Source organism: Manis javanica, chromosome 11, assembly GCF_040802235.1.
Source record: "Manis javanica isolate MJ-LG chromosome 11, MJ_LKY, whole genome shotgun sequence".
NCBI lineage: Eukaryota > Metazoa > Chordata > Mammalia > Pholidota > Manidae > Manis > Manis javanica.
In genome coordinates, this window is record NC_133166.1 from 21,439,913 (window position 1) to 21,462,220 (window position 22,308).

At 39.6% G+C, this 22,308-nt stretch overlaps 1 protein-coding gene and 1 long non-coding RNA gene across 5 annotated transcripts in view; both read left to right on the top strand.

Moving 5' to 3' along the window:
- Positions 1 to 18,244, top strand: part of LOC140844372 (uncharacterized) — a 40,443-nt gene extending 22,199 nt beyond the window's left edge. Inside the window, exon 2 of the long non-coding RNA XR_012122581.1 lies at positions 17,369 to 18,244. This is a non-coding gene — a long non-coding RNA (uncharacterized lncRNA). The remainder of the gene's footprint in view (positions 1 to 17,368) is intronic.
- Positions 1 to 22,308, top strand: part of FAM168A (family with sequence similarity 168 member A) — a 244,535-nt gene that overhangs the window by 65,626 nt on the left and 156,601 nt on the right. The window lies entirely within an intron of this gene.

Sequence of the window (22,308 nt, forward strand, 5' to 3'; positions counted from 1 at the left end):
TCTTATGGCTGAATAATATTCCATTGTGTATATGTACCACATCTTCTTTATCCATTCATCTACTGATGGACACTTAGGTTGCTTCCATGTCTCGGCTACTGTAAATAGTGCTGTGATAAACATAGGGGTGCATATGTCTTTTTCAAACTGGGCTCCTGCATTCTTAGGGTAAATTCCTAGGAGTGGAATACCTGGGTCAAATGGTATTTCTGTTTTTAGTTTTTTGAGGAATCTCCATACTGCTTTCCACAATGGTTGAAGTAATTCCACCTTGAACTTTTATGTAATAGATTTGGCTTCTTCCCTTAAACCTCATGAACCAACCTCTGCTAGCTTCTTTACCTCTCTCAGCCTTCATAGAGTTGAAGAGAGTTAGAGCCTTGCTCTGCATTATGTTTTGGTTTAAGGGAATGTTGTGGCTAGTTTGATCTTCTCTTCAGACCCCTAAAACTTTCTCCATATCTGCAATAAGTCTGTGTTGTTTTTTTATCACTCCTGTGTTCACTGGAGGAGCACTTTTAATTCCCTTCAAGACCTTTTCATTTGTATTCACAGTTTGGCTGACTGTTGCAAGAAGCCCAACTTTCAGCCTGTCATGGCTTTCAATGTGTTTTCCTCATTTAGCTCAATCATATATAGCTTTTGATTTAAAGTGAGAGATGTGTTACTCTTCCTTTCACTTCAACACTTAGAGGCCATTGTATGTTATTAATTGGCCTAAATTTAAATTGTTGTATCTCAGGGAATAGGGAAGCCCAAAGAGAGGAAGAAGTTTGGGAGAACAGACATTTGGTGGAGCAGACAGAACACAATTGTTTATCAATTAAGTGTGGCATGTTAAATGGGTACAGTTAATGATACCGCTAAATAATTCAAATGGTAATGTCAAAGGTCAGTGATCACATATAACCATAACAAATATAATAATAGAAAAGTTTTGAAATATTGTAAGCATCACCAAAGTGTGACACAGAGACACAAAGTGAGCAAATGGTATTGAAAAAATAGCACCAATAGACCGGCTTGACATAGGGTTGCAGCAAACCTTTAATTTGTAAAAAAGATAACATCTTTAAAGTACAATAAACGAGGTATGCCTGTATTTTTTTATATAAAGAGCATGCTTACAGTGTATTAATTCATGGCCAAAAAGTGTGATCAATTTTGAATAGTGTCTCCCTATTTTTATTTCTGCCAAATTGTGAAATTGTTCTAATGCCTGAAAAAATTCCATTTAGAATCACCTGCAGTTTAATTACGTGCCATACCTGAAATGAGAAATAAATCCTCTTCTTCATGAAGTCTCACATGAAATAGTGGAACTTTGGTTTGGGGAAGGGGACTGGACAGAGGCTTTCTGATTACCTCTAACTATTATGGTTTCTATCTCTTTCTACTTGTTGGGATGATGTTGAGTTGTTACACTGATTCTAGGCTATAAGGGACAGTGAACTTACAGAACAGAGGCCCTGGTGTTCTGTGGTAATAGGAAAGTTCAAACAAGCTATCTGTTACCCAATGTCATTCCTAAGAGACATTTCTGGGGATTTGCTAAGGGATGGGTTCTGGGATGTTGAAATGAGTTAGGTAGAGCTTCTGCTAGATTGCCTCCTGGACTGTGTATGCCTCAGGGAACATACAATCTAGACACACCACTGTCCCACATAACTTTCTGCAGTGGTGGAAATATTCTGTATCCGTGTCATCCAGTATGGTAGTCACCATCCATATGTGGCTCTTGAGTATTTGAAAATATGTGGCTAGTGGAATGAAGGAACTGAATTTTTAATTTTACTTCATTTTAATTAACTTACATTTGATAGTAGCTACGTGAAGTTAGTGGCCACTGAATTGGAAAGCACAGGTCTAGATGGGTAAATCACTAGGGACAGAGATATGTAAATAAGGAAGTACAATTAAGTGTAACAGGTGCTGTCATTGAAATATATCTAGGGTTCTATCTAGGACTAAGTCAGATATATTTGGGGTATAGTGGAACCCAAAGGAATAAGTAGATTAGGCAGTTCTGGGAATGGAGAGAGGAATTCAAGAAAAGGCTAAGACTTTGATAAGTTTTAAAAGATGAGTGCATATACCTGGTTGTCATATGCTAGCTTAAAGATTTACCACTGTTGGACTTCTGGAAAAAGATGGCAGAGTAGGAAGGCAAGGCAGAAACCTCCTCCCAAAAACACATAAAAGAAGAAAATACAGCAAATACAACTAAACCTGAAAGTGATCTGAAGACTTGAGAACAGACCACCTACAACTGAGGAAGAATAAAAGACCACACAGACCTTTTCAAACAATATGACTTCTCTCTCACTTACCAACTCTACATTTCCCTGTATGGCCCCGGAAGATGACTGGTTAGCCAGAGACGGGTAAGATTCCTCAAGGGAGGAACAACCTAAGACAGGCACAGTCGCAGGGGGGCCATCAGGTGAGAATTTGGGGATCAACAGAGGTGAGGCTCAGAACCTCACCCCCCCTGCTTTGAGAGAAATCTTCTGCATCCGTGGATGTCTTGCTGCCCTTGTCTAGCCTGGATTAATACTTAGTCCATAGGCACACACCTGATCATCTACATTTGCCCTCTTACAGCACTAAACTATGTTTTCTACCTTTATCTTGCATCTACCTACCACTTCAGCATTTTATTAAAAATAAAAATAATAATAATAATAGAGGGAGAAATGTGGGATCAACATATAAATCAAGTACAAAAATCAAATGAATATTCATATTTGACCTGATTGTTTATAGGTCATAATGCATGATCAAAACTGGAAGTTTCTGTGATGAATGCCCTTGTACTGTTCACCATGTAAGAATTTATTCACTATGTAAGAATTCGTTCACCATGTAAGAACTTGTTCGTTAAGCTTCAGAAGATTGGAGACTGACGAGAATTAGGCTTGAGATGGATTAATGATTGTACATTGAGCATTGACCCCCCTATACTGAATTTTATTCTTGTTAACAACCATTTGATCAATAAATATGAGAGATGCCCTCTCAAAAAAAAAAAACTGCCAAAAAAAAAAAAAGACCACACAGAAAAGGGTAAAGGGGGCAGAGCCGACAGCGAGCAGGACCCAGCCTTCTCCCTACCCCAGCCTACAGGTGGGAGAGAGAGGAACAGAGCAGGGAGTAGGTAGGAGCCCAGGAGTGCTGTACACCTGGCCCTGGAGATTGGCTCTAGGAGCATGAGCTCACATTATATTGAGTTCTGGTGATTAGTGGGGCTGGACACAAGGGAAAGGCAGAATACTCTGGGAGGCTGAGACTCCAGCCATTGTGGAGGACAGGCATACTCCACCAGTCCTTAGACCCAAAGCAAAGATGGCAGTTTGAAAGACTTACCAGCAGTAGGAGGGGTGCCAGAGGGGCAATGGTTGGATGGAACTCTCCCCTCAGAGAAAGGGCAGATGGACGATACCTCCCCAACCCTTCCTCAGTCCAACAGATGAGGAACTCAGGAGCCCCAAATGCTCCTTCTCCTTTTCTGGACATGCAACCCTGAGGATCCTACCTGCATGTACTGCTGGGAGCCAACCCACTTGGCTCAGCAGCAGCATCAGACTTCGCTGCCTCACTGACAGAAGGAGACTCTCCCAGCTTCCTTGGCTCAGTTTCAGCCCAACCGGGGAGATGCCTACAGGAGCCAGTGCCAAGAGCTCCTTCCTCCCTGCAGGTGTCCAAGCCCAGTGCTGTATGACCTGCCTGGGCAGAACTGCACATCAGCCCACCCATCCCATTATTCCTGCAGCCCTGCCATTGCTGCCAGCCAGGCAGAGGACAGCCCTGCCTACAGTCAGCTCAACAGAGACTCCTGAGCTGATCACAAAGGTGGCAGCTGAAGCAAACTACTAGCACAGACAGAAACACTCCTGCCCACTGCACACCAACAGCTGGAGCCCCTGCAAAATAGAATCAGGCACTAGAAAGTAAAGAATTTTGAGCTTCTGGACACCAGAGGATGCTTTTTCATAAAGCTGTTACTTGATAGGCCAGGAAGCATAACAGAGCCATTTAATACAAAGGAAGTAACACAGAAATTCTGACAAAATGAGTAGGCAGAGGAATATCTTCCAAACAAAACTACAGAACAGGACCCCAGGAAGAGGGCTAAATGAAACAGAGATCACCAATCTTCTTGATGAAGATTTCAAAATAAAACTCATAAACATGCTCACAGATATACAGAAAAGTATTCAAGATCTCAGGGAGGACTTCAGCAAAGAGAAGACCTGCAAAAGAGCCACTCAGAGCTGAAGAATACAGCTTCTGAAATGAAACATATAATGGAGGGATATAAAAGTAGATTAGTGTAAGTAGCAGAGACAGAGACTGAGGTGGAAATTAGAGGACAGGAAAACAATGATGCTGAGGAACAGAGAGAAAAAAGGATCTTTAGGAATGAAAATTAAGAGAGCAGTGTAACTGATCCAAATGAAACAATACTGCATAATAGGAGTACCAGAAAGAGAAGAGAGAGACAGGGATTGAAAGTCTCTTTAAGTAAGTAATTGTTAAAAACTTCCCCAATCTGGGGAAGGAAATAGACACTCAGGTCATGAAAGCACAGAGTTCCCCTTACAAAAGGTACTCCAGAATGATATCACCAAGACATATAATAATTAAAATGGCAAAGATCAAGGATAAGGAGAGAGCGTTGAAAGCAGCCAGAGAGAGAAAAAAGATTACTTATAAAGGAAATGCATCAGGGTATCAGTAGACTTCTCAGGAGAAACTTTCCAGGCCAGAAAAGAGTGGCATGAGATATTTAATTTGCATCAAAGAGAATAAAATACATAGGAATAAGCCTAACCAAGGAGGTAAAAGATCTATATTCTGAAATCTACAAGACACTCATGAGAGAAATTAAAGAAAACACCAGTAAATGGAAATCTGTCCCGTGCTCATGGATAGGAAGAATTAATATTGTCAAAATGGCCATCCTGCAATTTACATATTCAGTGCAATCCCTATCAAAATACCAACAGGATTCTTTAATGAACTAGAACAAATACTTCTAAAATTCATATGCAACCACAAAAGTCCCTGAAGAGCCAAAGCAGTCCTGAGAAAGATCAGAATGGGGGGGATTGTGTTCCTTGACTTCAAATGCTGCTACAAAGCCACAGTAACCAAACAGTTTGTTATTGGCACAAGAATAGACCCATAGATAATGGAACAAAATGGAGAGCCCAGATGTAAACCCATGCATATATGGTCAATTAATATATGATAAAGGAGCCATGAATATACATCAGGGAAATGGCAGCCTCTTCAACAACTGGTGTTGGCAAAACTGTACAGCTACATGTAAGAGAATGAAATTGGATTATTGTCTAACTCCGTATACAAAAGTAAGCTCAAAATGGATCAAAGACCTGAATGTAAATAATGAAACCATAAAACTCTTAGAATAAAACGTAGGTAAAAATACCTTGAATATAAAAGTGAGCAACTTTTTCTTGGACACATCTCCTCAGGCAAGGGAAACAAAATAAGAAATGAACAAGTGAGACTACATGAAACTTAAAAGCTTCTGCACAGCAAAGGACACCATCAGCAGAACAAAAAGACATGTATGGGAGAATGTATTCGTAAATGATTTATCCAATAAGGGCTTAACATCCAAAATACATGAAGAGCTCATACACCTCAACACTAAAAAACAAATAACCTGATTAAAAAATGGACAGAGGATCCGAACAGACACTTCTCCAAAGAAGAAATTCACATAGTCAACAGGCACGTGAAAAGATGCTCCACATCACTAATATCAGGGAAATACAAATTAAAACAACAAGGAGATATCACCTCACCCCAGTTAGAATGGCCACTATCCAGAAGATAACAAACAACAAATGCTGGCAAGGATGCAGAGAAATAAGAACACTCCTATACTGTTGGTGGGAATGTAAATTGGTTCAACTGCTGTGGAAAGGTGTATGGAGGTTCCTCAAAAACCTAAAAATAGAAATACCATTTGACCCAGTAATTATACTCCTAGGAGTTTACCTGAAAAATACAAGATCCCTGATTTGAAAAGACATATGCACCCCTATGTTTATTACTGTACTATGTTCAATAGCCAAGATATGGAAGCAACCTAAGTGTCCATCAGTAGATGGATGGATAAAGATGAAGTGGTACATATATACAATGGGCTATTATTCAGCCATAAAAAGAAAAGAAAGCCTGTCATTTGCAACAACTTGGATGGATCTAGAGGGTATATACTCAGTGAAATAAGCCAGGTGGAGAAAAACAAATACTGTATGATTTCACTTATTTGTGGATAAAAACAAAACAAAACAGAAGGAACAAAACAGCAGTAGACTCATAGACACCAAGTAACTAGTGGTTACCAAGGGGTAGAGGAGTGGGCAAGGGTAGGGGGGGACTAGGGGAATGGGGGATAAAAGGGCACAATAATTCACAATTACAATATAAGTTGATCATGGGGACTGCTGAACCACTGTGATGTACATCTGAAGCCAACGTAAGATTGCATAGTAATGATACTTTAATAAAATAAGAAGATTTACTGCTGTCTTATTCATAGGTTACCTGTTTTCCAAGAATCAAAATATAGTAAGTTATAGATTTCCAGTTAGAAGATGAATACATTCTGGGGATCTGATACACAGCATTGTGAATATAATTAACAATACTGTATTATATACTGGAACGTTGTTAAGAGAGTAGCTCTTAAGTGTTCTCATCACAAAAAACAAGTGGTAATTATGTGGCAATTCTGTGATGGAAGTACTATGGCAGTAATCATTTTGCAATATGTAAGTATGTCAAATCAGCATGTTGTATACCTAAAACTTAAATAATATATGTCAGTTTACTCAGTACAGCTGGAAAACATGTATATGTATGTGTTAAATATAAACAAAAACAGAACAAAAAAGATAATGAAACAGTTCTAAAACCTCACTATACATAATATAATGTTACCTTTGATTCAGAAGGAAACGGATTTGTAAATGCTTCTCGGTTATTATCAGAGCACGTACTGTATATTCATGAGAAAGCTGGTAAGTTGAGAATTCCCTTAAAAAAATAATAACACTCGGCACCTGTGCTTTAAAATGGAAAAAAATTTCAATTTTTGCATGAAAAAGCAGCATTTAACTACCTATAGGAAAGTTTTCTACCTTCTGGAAATAAAGTAACGTAAGTGTATTCTTGCTGTTATGAGATTTAATGGTTGGAAGAGCATACTGTATTTTTTATTAATCTGTATGTCGATGTATGTCCTCTATACAAAAATTGCAAGAGGGTATTGTTGAATGTAGTGTGAGTGCTATGGTATCACCTTAAGTCAGTAAAGGAAATGAACACTATGGTTTGGGGCAGTTAAAAACAGACTGAAATGATGGCACCTGAGTTGTTGCATGGAAGATGAATGGAACTTAGGTAAACCAGATTTTATGGTGTGGAGTGTGTGGAGTGTGGTGGGAACTGTGGCAGCAAAGGTGCTAAAGCAGGACCGCTGGGCTAAGTATTTACCTGGAGCCTTGGTATCATGTTTGCCATGTGCTCAGAGTTCTTGAAAATGTGTCGTTGGAAGGAAAGGCAAGAACTATTTTGGAAGAAGGCCTTATATGCTAGTTAAGGTGTATACTTTGTTCTGAAGGTAGTGGGAAGCTATCTGAAAGTTTTATTTCGGATTTGCTGTCACTTTTTTTCAGAAGCAGTTGTGCATTATCTAGAACTCTTGGGGAGATGGTGTGCGGGCACACGATGCTTTTGTGTATTGGGTATTTATGAGGAGCATGATAAATCTGAGAGGAATCCTCCTTGGGTAGCCCTAGTTCATTGGAAAAGATGGAGAAACCCTCTAAATCTGACTCTTTGTTTACCCATTCATTCATATATTCAACAAATATGAGTGCCTGTTGTATGCCTGGTTCTGTGCCCTCAGGATCTAGATGTAAATTATAGTTCATCAGTTAAGGAGCTCATAATGAGACTTTTATCTGTTACAATTTCTTATTTGATAGATCACCTACTGCATCCTGGGGAATAGGGGAAAACCTCTGGTGGATGGTGCTGACCATCCAGTTCAGACATTCCCTAGTTCCTACCATGTAGTCATGACTCCTTTTCCTCCCTTGTAGATGCTTATTTCTCCCCTCACTTTGCCAGCCAGAGAATTCTTGCTTCCTCTGCAACCTGCTGCTTGGCTAGAACACTGTGGCTTTTTCTATTTCTGTCACTCTATGTTAATTAAGTTAATTATGGCTTTAAAAAAATTTCCACCTGCATATGCATCTGTTTGTCTAAGGGAGAACAGAGGAAAGGAAGTAGTCCTTATGCAAGTCTCTGAGCATTAAGAGCTCTATTGCAAGCATTCCATCTGCTAGGTGAGCCAGAAGTGCTCCCAAGATACCTGAGTCACACTATGTTATGAACATCGTTGTGAAGATCAAGACAAAACCAGTTAATAACACAGTTAAGAAAAATAGTTTTAAAAACTGCTGTTTGTTTGGAATAAACCAACAAACCAGGCAATTCAAGCATGAAGGAAGAAAGGAAAAGAACTAATTGTCGTTGAGGAGCAGGCCCTGATCTGAGTGCTTTGCATGTACTAATTCCTCCATCAACTTTTGAGATTGGATAATATTATTCCCATTCTACAGATGAGGAAATTGAGATTCAAAGAGGTGAGATAGGAGGCCCGAGTTTGAATTCTGGCTCCTCTGCTTTTTTTCCTTTGCTTTTTAGTTGTGAGAGTTTTGTAAGTTATTTTAACTGTATGACTCTTACTTTGTGGTTAAAAAAAGAAAGAGGAACTGTGGCAGCTAGTAATACTTTGGTCAAAGGATTCCTTGTGAGGATTAAATGAAAAACTGCCTATAAAAAATCTAATTGAGAAACATAGTAGGTGCTCAGTTAAGTTTGGTTGAATGTGAGTCTCCTGCTATTTTGTTTAATCAGGGATTGCTTTTTTAGAGAAGGATTTAAAATCCTGGAAAGACTAAGAAAATTTTACAAGAAATATGGAGAATTAAGAAATGTGGCCCAGGGTTTAATAAACACAGCTAACAAGTATATTTGTTATATAATAAACACAGCTAACAAGCATATTTGTTATATAATATATTCTGTTTATTTAATAAAGCTACAGGAGATAAAGGAATTCATGTGCTGAGGAGCCTTCACTGACCTTTCTGAAATAGTAGGGACTGATTATACAGAAAGTTCCTTGTCCCTCTTTTCCATACTCAGGTTCCTCCTTAGGCCCCCCTTCATGCTATTGGCACTTTAACTTGGCTTACTGTACTTTTTTTTTTAAGTTTCTGCCTTTCATATAAATAATAATAAATAAACCTCATAAACTGTGAGGGAATAAAGAATTTAAGTAAAATAAGGGAGATTTGCTTAGTGTTGGGCATGGAGTAAGTTCTAGCATCTATTTGTGGGGAGGAATACAAAGGGTGATGTTTGTTCTGGTGGCATTTGAATCTGACAATATGGAGGACAGTATTGAAATTGGGTTGTTGGAGACTGGGGTCTTACTAGGGTGTGTGTGTGTGTGTGTGGGTGTGGGTGTGTGTGTGTGGGTGTGTGGTGTGTCCCCTACCTGTGGTAATCCTTCTAACTCTCATTAATTTGCTCAATATGGAGGGCAGTATTGAAATTGGGTTGTTGGACACTGGGGTCTTACTAGGGTGTGTGTGTGTGTGTGTGTGTGTGTGATGTTTGTTCTGGTGGCATTTGAATCTGACAATATGGAGGGCAGTATTGAAATTGGGTTGTTGGAGACTGGGGTCTTACTAGGGTGTGTGTGTGTGTGTGTGTGTGGTGTGGGTGTGGGTGTGGGTGTGTGGTGTGTCCCCTACCTGTGGTAATCCTTCTAACTCTCATTAATTTGCCCAATATGGAGGGCAGTATTGAAATTGGGTTGTTGGAGACTGGGGTCTTGCTAGGGTGTGTGTGTGTGTGTGTGTGTGTGTCTTACTAGGGGTGTGTGTGTGTGTCTTACTAGGGGTGTGTGTGTGTGTGTGTGACTAGGGGTGTGTGTGTGTGTGTGTGTGTGTGTGTGTGTCTTACTAGGGGTGTGTGTGTGTGTGTGTGTGTGTGTGTGTGTGTGTGTCTTACTAGGGGTGTGTGTGTGTGTCTTACTAGGGGTGTGTGTGTGTGTGTGTGTGTCCCCTACCTGTGGTAATCCTTCTAACTCTCATTAATTTGCTCTTTTGTGGGCTGGCATGGGACATGATTCGAAAGGGAGAGACTTGGGGCCAGCTAAATTTAAATACATACATTTCTGACCAACAAAATCTTTGTTTCCACAATGCTTCTGATTTGCTATATTGGTTGTATTGTATGTCTGCCTCTAATATGATTCTCTTTAATTGAAAGCTTAGGTTGTTAGAACTGGCCTGAGCAGTTACTTTTGTCAATTTCTATATTTTAATAGTATTTTACATTGTAGTATAGAGGTTAAGGGCCTGACTTTGGAGTCAGACTGCCTTGAGTTTGAATTTAGTCCCATTTACTAGCTGTGTGATCTTGAGCAAGTGGCTTGACCTTACTTGGCTTAGACTTCTTATTTGTGAGAGATCATAAAAGTCTCTACTTTATAGAATTATGGTCAGAGTTGGGTGAGATAATGTTCACAGTAAGCACTCGGTAAATATTAGTTGGTATTATCATTCATGGTTCATCCATGTTGTAGAATATGTCAGAAGTCCCTTCCTTTTTTAAAGCTAAATAATATACCATTGTCTATATACACTACATTTTGCTTATCCATTCATCTGTTGATAGGCACTTGGGTTGCTTCCACATTGTAGCTATTGTGAATAATGCTACTGTGAACACAGGTGTCCCAATATTCTTTTGAGACCCTGCTTTCAATTGTTTTGAGTATATATCCATAAGTGGAACTGCTGGATCATATGGTCATTCTGTGTTTAAAGTGTTTGGGAAACACACCATGGGGAATACCACAGTGTCTGTACCGTTTTACATTTCTACCCAACAGTGCACAAGGATTCCAATTTCTCCATATCCTCACCAACGCTTGTTATTTTCTGGTTTTTTGGTAGTAGCCATCCTAATCAGTGTGAGGTTGCATCTCAGTGTGGTCTTGATACGCATTTCCCTAATGATTAGTGATGTTCATCAACTGTTCATGTGCTTATTGGCCAACTGTATATCTTCTTTAGAGAAATGTCTGTTCAACTTCTTTGTCCATTTGTGAATCAGGTTGTTTTGTTGTTGGGTTTTAGGAGTTCTCTATATATTGTAGGGATTTTAATCCCTAATCAGTATATGATTTGCAAATATTTTCTCCTGTTCTGTGGGTTAACTTTTTATTCTGTTGAAAATGTCTTTTGATGCACAAATACTTAGTTTTTTATAGGCAGTTTCTCTTAAATTTTACTTTTAAATTAACAATAAAATTGCCCTTTTTTGTATCATAAAATTCTATGAATTTTAACACATGCATTGATTTGTGTAACCACCAGCACAGTCAAGATACAGTACTATTCCATCACCCCAAAAAACTTCCTCATCACGGCTAGCTTTTTAATAACTGCTGGTCAGTAGTGTTACTGATAAGCTGTCTTGTTTCAAGAATGACCAAGGTCAGTTACAAACCAGCCTGAAGTGCTTATGGCTCTTTCTTGGTTTGCTGGGAAGTGCTATGTTCTTTTTTTCTATCTCTCTCTCTCTCTCTTTTTCCCTCATATAGGTAACCTTGGGAATCAGACCTAGTCCCCCCTTTTCGTGTAGCAGAGCACTGAAGGCCATGTAATTAAGTTCAGGGAGATTGGATTTTATGACATACAGTTTTAGTTATCTTTCTCATCTGTGGCTATAAATCTGTATTCTTATGGTCTCTTAGTCCTTGGTTTTTTAATTCATAGCTTTTATGAGTAAGTGCTATAGCTAAGTCTTAATTATGCTCACTAGTAAGAAGTAGGGGAAGAAAGGTGAGGAAGAGCCCTAGATTTGGAGATAATGAATGCAGGACCAACTCCTGGCTTTGATAATATACTATATATATATATATTTTATGTTGTTTAATTGCTGTGAGCTCTAGGTTTCTTACCTACAAAATGGGGGAGCTGATAACCCCTATTTCATTGTTTTTTTGAATTACATTAAGAAAAATTATATATCCCCTAAATTTTTATTTAGTCTGCTGAAGTCATATTTGTAATTATATGCTATGTTTTTAGACATATGTACAGGATTCTAGAATTATCCAAATTATTTTTTTAATAGGAATATATTCATAGCTGAAGAATACCTACGTCATGACAGGAAAAATTTGAAAACTCCCAAGTTCCTATTCCAATATATATACTATATAGTGATCAACACTATCTCCTTCTTCATAGACAAAATAATAAAATGGGAAAATAGTAGAAATCATCTATTGGAGACAAAGAAAATGGAAAGAAAGAATGTGTTATTTATATTACTTTTCTTTTTGCTTAATTTACCAAACAAATGCCAATTCTCTGCTTCATTTTACCTGTATAGAAACAGCTCGAACAAGAATTCTAATATTTTTTTGGGTATCATTAATGTACAATTACATGAGCAACATTACGGTTACTAGACTCCCTCCATTATCAAGTCCCCACCACATATCCCATTACAGTCACTGTCCATCAGCATAGTAAGATGTTATAGAATCACTACTTGTCTTCTCTGTGTTATACTGCCTTCCCTGTGCCCCCTGACATTATGTGTGCTAATTGTAATGCCCCTTTGAAAAATTATATTAAAAATTTTTTGTATATAAAAATATAATTAGGTGGGATCATGGGAAGATGGCTGCGTGAGTAGTTCAGTGGAAATCTCCTCCCCAAAACATATACAAATATAATTATAAAAACTATATTAAGAAAAAATATATTAAAAAAAGAGTTATCTAGCATCCCATAAATGTTAAATTGTATATGAATGGTAAGAATCTTGACGAATGGAATCTAAATAAACCCTAGATTACATTTTTCAAGTTTTTAAAATAACAGATTTATTGAGTAGTAATTCACATCCTATTCAGTTCACCCAGTTCACTCCAGACTGTTTTCTGAAGTAGTTAAAAAGTATAATTCACTGGCTTTTTGTAAATTCACAGAATTGTGCAGCTCCCATCACAATTAATTTTAGAATATCTTCATTACCCCAAAGAAAAACCTATACACTTTAGCAGTCACCCCCTATTTTTGCCATCTCCTCCAGCCCTAGGCAACCACTAATCTATTTTCTATAGTAGATTTGCCTATTCTGGATATTTCAGATAAATGTCGCAATACAATTTGTGGCCTTTTATTACTGTCTTCTTTTGTTTAGGGTAATGTTTTCAGAGTTTATTCATGTTGAAGCATATATCAATAGTTCATTCTTTTTATTGCTGAATGTTCCATTTTATGGATATACCATACTTATTAATCTGTTCATCAATTAATAGAATTTGGGTGTTCTCTACTTCTTAGCTATTATGAGTAATGATGTGAACATTTGCATATATTTTTTTGTGTGGAAATATGCTTTCATTTCTCTTCGACAGAGAAAATGAAATCTGAGTGTGGAATTGCTGGATCATATGGTAACTTTATGTTTAACCTTTTGAGGAACTCCAGACTGTTTTCTAAAGTAGCTGCACCATTTTACATTCACACCAGCAGTATGAGGTTCCAGTTTCTCCACATCCTCTCCATCACTGTTGTCTTGTTTATTTTAGCCATCGCAGTGAATGTGTAATGAATGGTATCTCACAGTGATTGGATTTGCATTTCCCTGATGGCTAAATGGTACTGAACATCATTTTGTGTATTTATTGCCCATCTATTATTTTTATGTAACTCTGTTTTACTACCTAGCTAGGTAATAGCCCTCTTAAGATGGTGCTCTGCACCAAAGGTGCTTATTAATACTTAACTGATTTGTTAGTTGATTATAAGATGATTCCAGAGGAAGGCAAATAATGGTTTCATCTTACTGTTTTCTCCTTTTAGTTACTTCTTCGCTAGTTGATTTGAAAGTCTTCAGGAAGGATATCCAGAAAAGAGAAATTTCAAATAATATTCAGGCTGTTTAGGCGAAGACAGGATTGAGGACATAAGATATTAAAGAACAATTTAATGGCTGAATTGATTATAGAGCCCTTAAAATTTGATCTTGGCACTGGGGAGACAGCAGTGAATAAATTAAAGTCCCTGCTTTCAGTTGCATTCTAGTGGGCAGAGACAGGAAAAGTTTGGCAGTGTATGGGGGAAAGAAATTATTGAAAGGTGGGGGCTATTTTAGATATGATTGGTTAAACTAGGCCTCTCTGATGAGGTAAAGTTTAAGTAGAGTATTAGTGAAATATTGGAATAAGTCACACTGATAATTCAAGGGAAGAATGCTTCTTTAGGCAGAAAACTCTAAGTGCTAAATCCCTGAGGTGGGCTTGTACTTGGCTTATCAAGGAACAGCAAGAAGGAAAAGAATAAAGAATGTACCTACTATTAACATTAAGGAATCTGAGGCTTGCTTGTTCTTGGTGTGTGCTTCTGGCACTTCAGAGTGGTTTCCAAATACCATGAATGTTGGTGTTTAAAATTTAATTTTACTGCAGTATGGCTGAAGTGTGATGAGCAAAGAGGACAATGGTGGGGGGGCAAGATAGGTAGGTAGAAGGGAGCTGGTTTATGTGGTGTCTTAAAGGCCATGATAATGACCTTGTGTTTTATTTTGAGTGAGATGAGAAGTGATTGCAGGGTTTTGAAGAGTGGAATTAATATAATCTGAATTGAATTTAAAGGATCATTTTGACTTCTGAGAAGAGAGGAACAGGACAGATAGGTGACAAGGGCAGAAGCAGCGGTATATCAGGAAGCTGTTAGAAGAGTTAGGGAATTAGATAGTGAAAGCTTGAGCTAGAGTGGTAGTAGTAGTAGAGGTGGTAAGAAATTGTTGGAATGAGAATATGTTTTGAAAGTAGAGCTGACAACATTTGCTGACAGGTTGGATGAGGATTATGGGAGTGAGAAAGTAGTCAGTGGAAGGTTTTTGCCTTGAACAACTGTAAGATTGGAGTTGTCATTTATAGAGATGGGAAAGACTGGGAGGAGCAGGACTTTAGGTGTTTGGTTTTAGACACACTGCATTTAAGATGGCTATTGGACAACCAAAAGGAGATGTCTTGTGGGCACGTGGATATACAAGTCTGGAATTCAGAGAAGTCCAGGTTGGAGATATAAATGTGGGAGTCATTAGTATATTATGTAAAATCATAGAATAGTTGTGATCACCTAAGAAATGTGTGTAGGTGGAGCAGAGAAGAGCTCTGATGATTGAACCCTGTATACTTTGACACTGGGAGGTTGAGAAGATCAGAGGAGTAGTGTGTGAGGTAAAAGAAGAATCAAGAGAAAGTGAAGTACCAGAGGCTAAGTAATTTGTGGAGGGTGATGGCTGCCTGGAGTCCTGAAGTTGAATCAAGGTTTGGTTCTAAATGACCAGGACATTTGGACAGTTCACTTTACTTTTGCAGGCCTTGGGGTAATCTCTAAAGTGAAAGGCTTTATTAGATTGTTTCTGAACTTTTCCTCATCATTATAATAAACATATAACACTTTGTTTGCACAAAGCATTTATTTTTTATTTTTTATTAAGGTATTCTTGATATACACTCTTATGAAGGTTTCACATGAAAAAGCAATGTGGTTACTACATTTACCCATATTATCAAGTCCCCACCCACACCCCAATGCAGTCACTGTCCATCAGTGCAGCAAGATGCCACAGATCCACTATGTCCCTTCTCTGTGCTACACTGTTCCCCCATGATCCCCCACACCATGTGTACTAAACATAATACCTCTCATTCCTCTTCTTCCTCCGTCCCCACTCGCCCTCCCACACCCCTCCCCTTTGGTAACCACTAGTTCATTCTTGGAGTCTCTGAGTCTGCTGCTATTTTTTTTTTTTTTGGTACCATTAATCCACAATTACATGAGGAACATTATGTTTTCTAGACTCCCGCCATCACCAAGTCCCCCCGACATATCCCATTATGGTCGCTGTCCATCAGCGTAGTAAGATGCTGTAGAATCACTATTTGTCTTCTCTGTATTGTACAACCCTCCCTGTGCCCCCCACATTATGTCCACTAATAGTAATGCCCCCCTCCCTTTTTTTTCTTTTATCCCTCCCTTCCCACCCATCCTCCCCAGTCCCTTTCCCTTTGATAACTGTTAGTCCATTCTTGGGTTCTGTGAGTCTGCTGCTGTTTTGTTCCTTCAGTTTTTTTTCTTTGTTCTTATATTCCACAGATGAGTGAAATCATTTGATACTTGTCTTTTTCCACCAAGCTAATTTCACTGAGCATAATACTCTCTAGCTCCATCCATGTTGTTGCAAATGGTAGGATTTGTTTTCTTCTTATGGCTAAATAATATTCCATTGTGTATATGTACCCCCTCTTCTTTATCCATTCATCTACTGATGGACACTTAGGTTGCTTCCATGTCTCGGCTACTGTAAATAGTGCTGTGATAAACATAGGGGTGCATATGTCTTTTTCAAACTGGGCTCCTGCATTCTTAGGGTAAATTCCTAGGAGTGGAATTCCTGGGTCAAATGGCATTTCTGTTTTTAGTTTTTTGAGGCACCTCCATATTGCTTTCCACAATGGTTGAACTAATTTACATTCCCACCAGCAGCATAGGAGGGTTCCCCTTTCTCCACAACCTTGCCAACATTTGTTGTTGTTTGTCTTTTGGATGGTGGTGATCCTTACTGGTGTGAGGTGATATCTCATTGTGGTTTTAATTTGCATTTCTCTGATGATTAGTGATGTGGAGCATCTTTGAGTCTGCTGCTATTTTGTTCTTTCAGTTTTGCCTCGTTGTTATACTCCACAAATAAGGGAAATCATTTGACACTTGTCTTTCTCTGCCTGGCTTATTTCACTGAGCATAATATCCTCCAGCTCCATCCATGTTGTTGCAAATGGTAGGGTTTGTTTCTTATGGCTGAATAGTACACCATTGTGTATATTTACCATGTCTTCTTTATCCATTCATCTACTGATGGACACTTAGGTCGCTTCCATATCTTGGCTATTGTAAAAAGTGCTGCAGTAAACATAGGGGTGCATATGTTGTTTTGAGTGTGAAAACTTGTATTCTTTGGGTAAATTCCTAGGAGTGGGATTCCTGGGTCAAATGGTGTTTTTAGTTTTAGTTTTTTGAGGAACCTCCATATTGCTTTCCACAATGGTTGAACTAGCTTACATTCCTGCACAAAGCATTTTCATGTATTTACCACATTTTAATAATTGTAATGAATCATTGGAACTTATATTTTTATGCCTATTTTACAGATGAGAAGATTAAAGAAGCTTAGAGGCTTGTCCAAAGTCACATAGTCATAATCAGCCAAGAACCTGGAACCCAGATCTGCCTGATCTCAAAGCCTCTACTTTTTATACTATACAACAACTGCCTTTTTACACCAATATTCTATGACTCTGTGGTTTTGAGCACATAGACTTCATCCATTCATTCATTGAGTATTTGTTGAGCACCTGCAATGGACTAGTCACTATTCTAAATGCTGGCTTACTGTTGTGACCAAGACGAAGTCCTTGCCCTAGTAGATCTTCATTCTGGTGGGATAGACTGATGCCAAACAAATTAAGTAGTAAGTCTTGTAATGTTAGTGCCATAAAAAAAAATAAGATGAGGTAACAGGGTATATTGGGGAGGAAATTAGGAAAAGCCTTTCTGAAGAGATAGAATTTGAGCAGAGACCTGAATGATCTGAAGTAGAAAGCCATGAGAAGATGTGATAGAGGAAGATCTGTCACATAGAAGATGTGACAAACACCAGGCAGGAAGGTCCAGAGGTGGGAATGAGCTAGATGTGTTTGAGGAACAGTAAGAAGGCCATTGGTAGGACAGGAGGTTGACAAACAGAATGCATAGAGCTTTGGAGTCATTTAGCCCTGGGGAGGTCACTTGTGACTCCTGTCCCTTAATTTGCTCTCTGACTTTGGGCAGAGTACCTGACTTTTCTGAGTATTAATTTCCTTATCTAAATAATGGAGATAATAAAACAAAAGGTGTCTTGAGAATTGAGAGAAAGTATGTAGAACACCTGGTGTCTGGCACATTACTTTATTAAACTTATGTTCACTGCCTACCTACTTTTATCGATCCTTCATTACACTGTCATCCAATAAATTAAGTTCATTTTCTTTCTTTCTTTTTTTTTTTTTCTGTTTGTTTTAGTCAGCAGATGTTAAAGTTCTGTCTTTGTGCCTGGGCTGTGCTAGCCATTCTCCCTGAGCTCACCTTTGTATTAAAAATCAGGGAAGTAAGTGTTGGACAGAAAAGAAAATGAATTAGAAGTTGATGAGTAGGTACAAAAATAAGGGCTTGGGATTCTGGTAATTGCAGCCTCGGATATATTCATTTATTATGGAAAGAACTGCATGTGCATTTCTGTCATCTTTCCTTGTCGTTGGATACTAGCTGTACTCAGGCACTTCCCAGCTAGGCTTCCTGCTGACCCAAACATACTTGCCTTAGGAAAATCAGACAGGAGCCAAGTCTTCCATCCTTGTAAGACCATCTGTTTTCAGACCCACAGCTGCTGCCCTTACATTGCAACCCAACACAACTGGAATGATTTATTCATCTCCAGGTAACATTTGTGCACCAGGCTTCCAGCAAAGTAGAGTATCAGCTTTACATTAATGAAGCCTCCAGCACAGGTGGTGAGCTGCACCAGAAAGGATTCCTGTGGTTTAGAGATGGCTGATGGATGTGTGGAGATAAAGCTGTTAGTACTGAGCATATTAGGCAGAGGAAGAGCAGAGTGAACACTGGGCAATAGGGAGAATTTCTCATCCAGTAAAGGATCTAAATTATGTATCCTGTATTCTTGGAGTTTTGAAATAAATTATTTTTAAGTTAAATGTACCCCTGTTGAGTTAGGTGAGAAAATAAAAGCTAGAGAGGAGAAGGGACTTAGTTTAAGCTGCATAGCAGTTTGGTACAGCTAAGACTAGAACTCAGGTATTCCAGTTCCCAACCCAGTGGTTACTTCTACATGTTTTGTTGTTCAGTGAAAAATTTCAAAGCATTATCTAAATGTGAGATGGCATTATTATTATTATTTGCTAAATTTATAACTTGATGCTGTGAACAAATCACAACTTTTTGCCCTTTAATAACTGAATGACCAAGCAAGTTGCTAATTTTTTTTGAACTTCTCTTTTTATGTATAAAATGAGGGTAATTAAACCTTGTTCTGAATTGTTTTGAGGATTAAATGAGATAAAGAATGCAAAAGCTACTTAGGTCATTTTGATAATCAGAAGTTACTAAACAGATGTTAATTTCTTCTCTTCGTTTGAGCAAATATTGATTAAGCATCTCCTTGTGCCAGCTCAATTTCTAAGCTCTTTACTTACTTTACCTTTTTTAACCTTTATATTACTTTCTCTTTCCCCTTATTATATGGAGGGTCTAATTGGTATACCTTTCTTCCATGACAAAATCCTTCCATAGTCAAATCTCCATAACCAGTCTACAACCAGTTATTGCAAACAAGTGATTCTTTCAGAATGTTTGTATGAACCTATGGTGATAAACTATGGACCAGTCCAGCTCGAGCTAATCTATAAGACTTGACTTCTGCCCCTCCCACAAGGTACTTTGGGGACCTTCTGTTTGGAGAGCAAATCTGACTATGACAGCAGTCTGTCACCTCAGAGAAGCTTGTTTCTCTTTTCGAATGTTTGGTTTTTAGTAAATTGCTTCCTTTTCAGCTTAGTTTTTAGGCTCTTTGACAAGCCATCTGCTTCTCAAGCCCAATATCCCTTTAACCACCAACGACTCACAGACAGGTGTTCAGATGGAGAACAAAAGCTTTCCCTAGTTCCTGGTGGTCTTGTAACAGTGGGAAGGCCTCAAGGAGAGGTTGCATCTGTTTCTTGGAATTTATCTGTGGTGTGTGCCCAACTAGGCCATATTTTACCAGGGACTGTGCTGGGGGTCTGGCTGAGGAGGAGATAAAATTTTAGAATGGAGGTCTGTCAGTGTAGGTTTCAGCGGTTTCTGTCCTTGCCAGCATCAACCAGGGCTCCAAAGAGCTTGTTGGGATTGCAGCTGCTGTTCCTTTGTTTGGTACCTGTGTATGTTGTCCAAGTTTTCCATTTGTACTTTTTCTATTTGGTTGTTATTCCAGGTTGTTGATCTGTTCATCAAGTGGTGCAACATAATGCAGTTCAACAGACTTGAGTTAAGTGGAGACTGAGTAATGAATAAAATAAGATACATACAGGGAAACCTAGTATGTGGTAGTAGAAAAATCTTGGTAAACCCGTAGACATGGCTTCAGTTCTCAGCTTTGCATTATACTGGTTCTGTGATCTTGGGTAAGTCACTTAATCTCTTTGAGCCATAGTTTCTTCACCTCTAAAAATGGGAGTATATGTATCTACCTTCCTCAAGGTTGTGGTGACGATGAAGTAAGAGAATATATAGGAAAGAATCATGCATTAAGATGATGGTCATTAAATTTTCCTTTTGTATTTCTTTCCATCTCCTTAAGGAGTGTACATGGGGAATTTAGACACGTGTACATGTGCATGTTAGTTTAATATAACTCTGAGAAGTGGCTAGACTTTGCCACAGTCATTGGAAATTGGGAGGTGAGAGCGTGGAGTGGATGCGTATCTTGCTTGAAACCAGGCTGAGAGAGATATTCTGATAAGGTGGCATAATACAATCTTTGTACTTTTAAAGAAGACTTTAGGAGGGAATAAGAAAGAACCTGGCAGTGGAGGCCTTGGGATGCTGGTTTCCTCATGGTGTCTTTGGTATTGAAGGGCCCCCACCCATAAGATGGTGAACTCACCCCTCGCCCCCCCCAATCCCAGCACCTAGCCAATAGCCACCAGCCCCGTAGAAGTGACACCTCAATCAGCTCATGCCCCTTCCTATATAACCCAGCACCTTTCCCTAATAAAGCGGAATTCTCCGGTGAATTGCTGCTGTGTGTCACTCCTTTCCTTTCATTGGTGCTGAAACCTGGGAGACGGGACACCCGAACTGGGCCCCGTCTTCCCCCCGACACCAGCAGCAGCTTGCCCTCATCCTCTTTTTCCAGCGCTGGCTCCTCACACTCACCACTCCTCTTTGGCCTTTGGGTAAGTTTTCCTCTGGAGCAGGCCGCTCTTCCCCGAGCTATCGCAGCGCCATTGACCGTGATTGTCTGGCAAGGCCCTGACGCTCGGGGACAAGGAGGGAACTCTCCCTGCCTCAGTCCTTCACAGCTGCGGTGGACCCTCAGGCCCCTCCTCCAACAGCCATAAACGAGGTGACTCCTTTGCAGATGAGAACGCTCCCTTTTCCCCCTCCTCCTTCTGTTCCTTCCTCTGAAAATTCCTTCCGCTGAAAATTCCTAGTACTAGGTTCCTCGTGACTCCGGCACTCTACCTTCTTAGAGAAGTCTGGGTGACGACCCACACTTCCTAAGAAATTCCGATCGTATACGAGTTTCCGCAGACCACCAAGGATCACCGGGGACGCCCTTTGTCTCCTTGCGGTCTGCTCCCAGTCCGAGGATCTCCGTTCATCTTCCCCTGTTTGTCTCCTTCTCCGTCCTTTAGCCATGGGAGCCTCCTCATCCCTCCCTGAAAGTTTACCTCTTGAATGCCTGCTCAAGCATCTAGCCACCCTCTCCCTGACACCTGATATAAAACCAAAACTTCTCTGTAAATACTGCTCCCAAGATTGGCTGACATACCCCCTAGACAATAACAACCAATGGCCTGCAGGGGGAACACTTGATCCTAACATCACTCGCGATCTCTTTAACTACTGCCAGTGCCTGAAAAAATGGAAGGCGATTCCCTATATCGAAGCTCTCTGCCTCCTCCTCCCGCCTCCCTTGCCGCTGCTGCCGCCTCCTCCCAAGTTCTCCTAGCCTGCAAGCTGTCTCTCCCTGCAGAAGCCTCCCACCCACTCCCTTCCCCCTCCTCTCTTACAACAGTCCTTCCCCCTTCCTCCACCACCACTGCCGCCGTCGCTGCCACCTCTACCCCCGCAGAAGCCTCCCGTTCACTCCCTTCTCCCTCCTCCTCCTGCCCTGCTCGCCGCCGCCGCCGCCTCGAGATATTTTTGCCTCCTGCCTAATAGCAGGTCTGAAAAAGGCAGCTCGTAAAGTAGTCAGTTTTCAAAAGCTCCAAGACATAATTCAAAGGAGGGAGGAAACTCCCTCCAAGTTCTTAGACAGACTCATTCAAGCCCT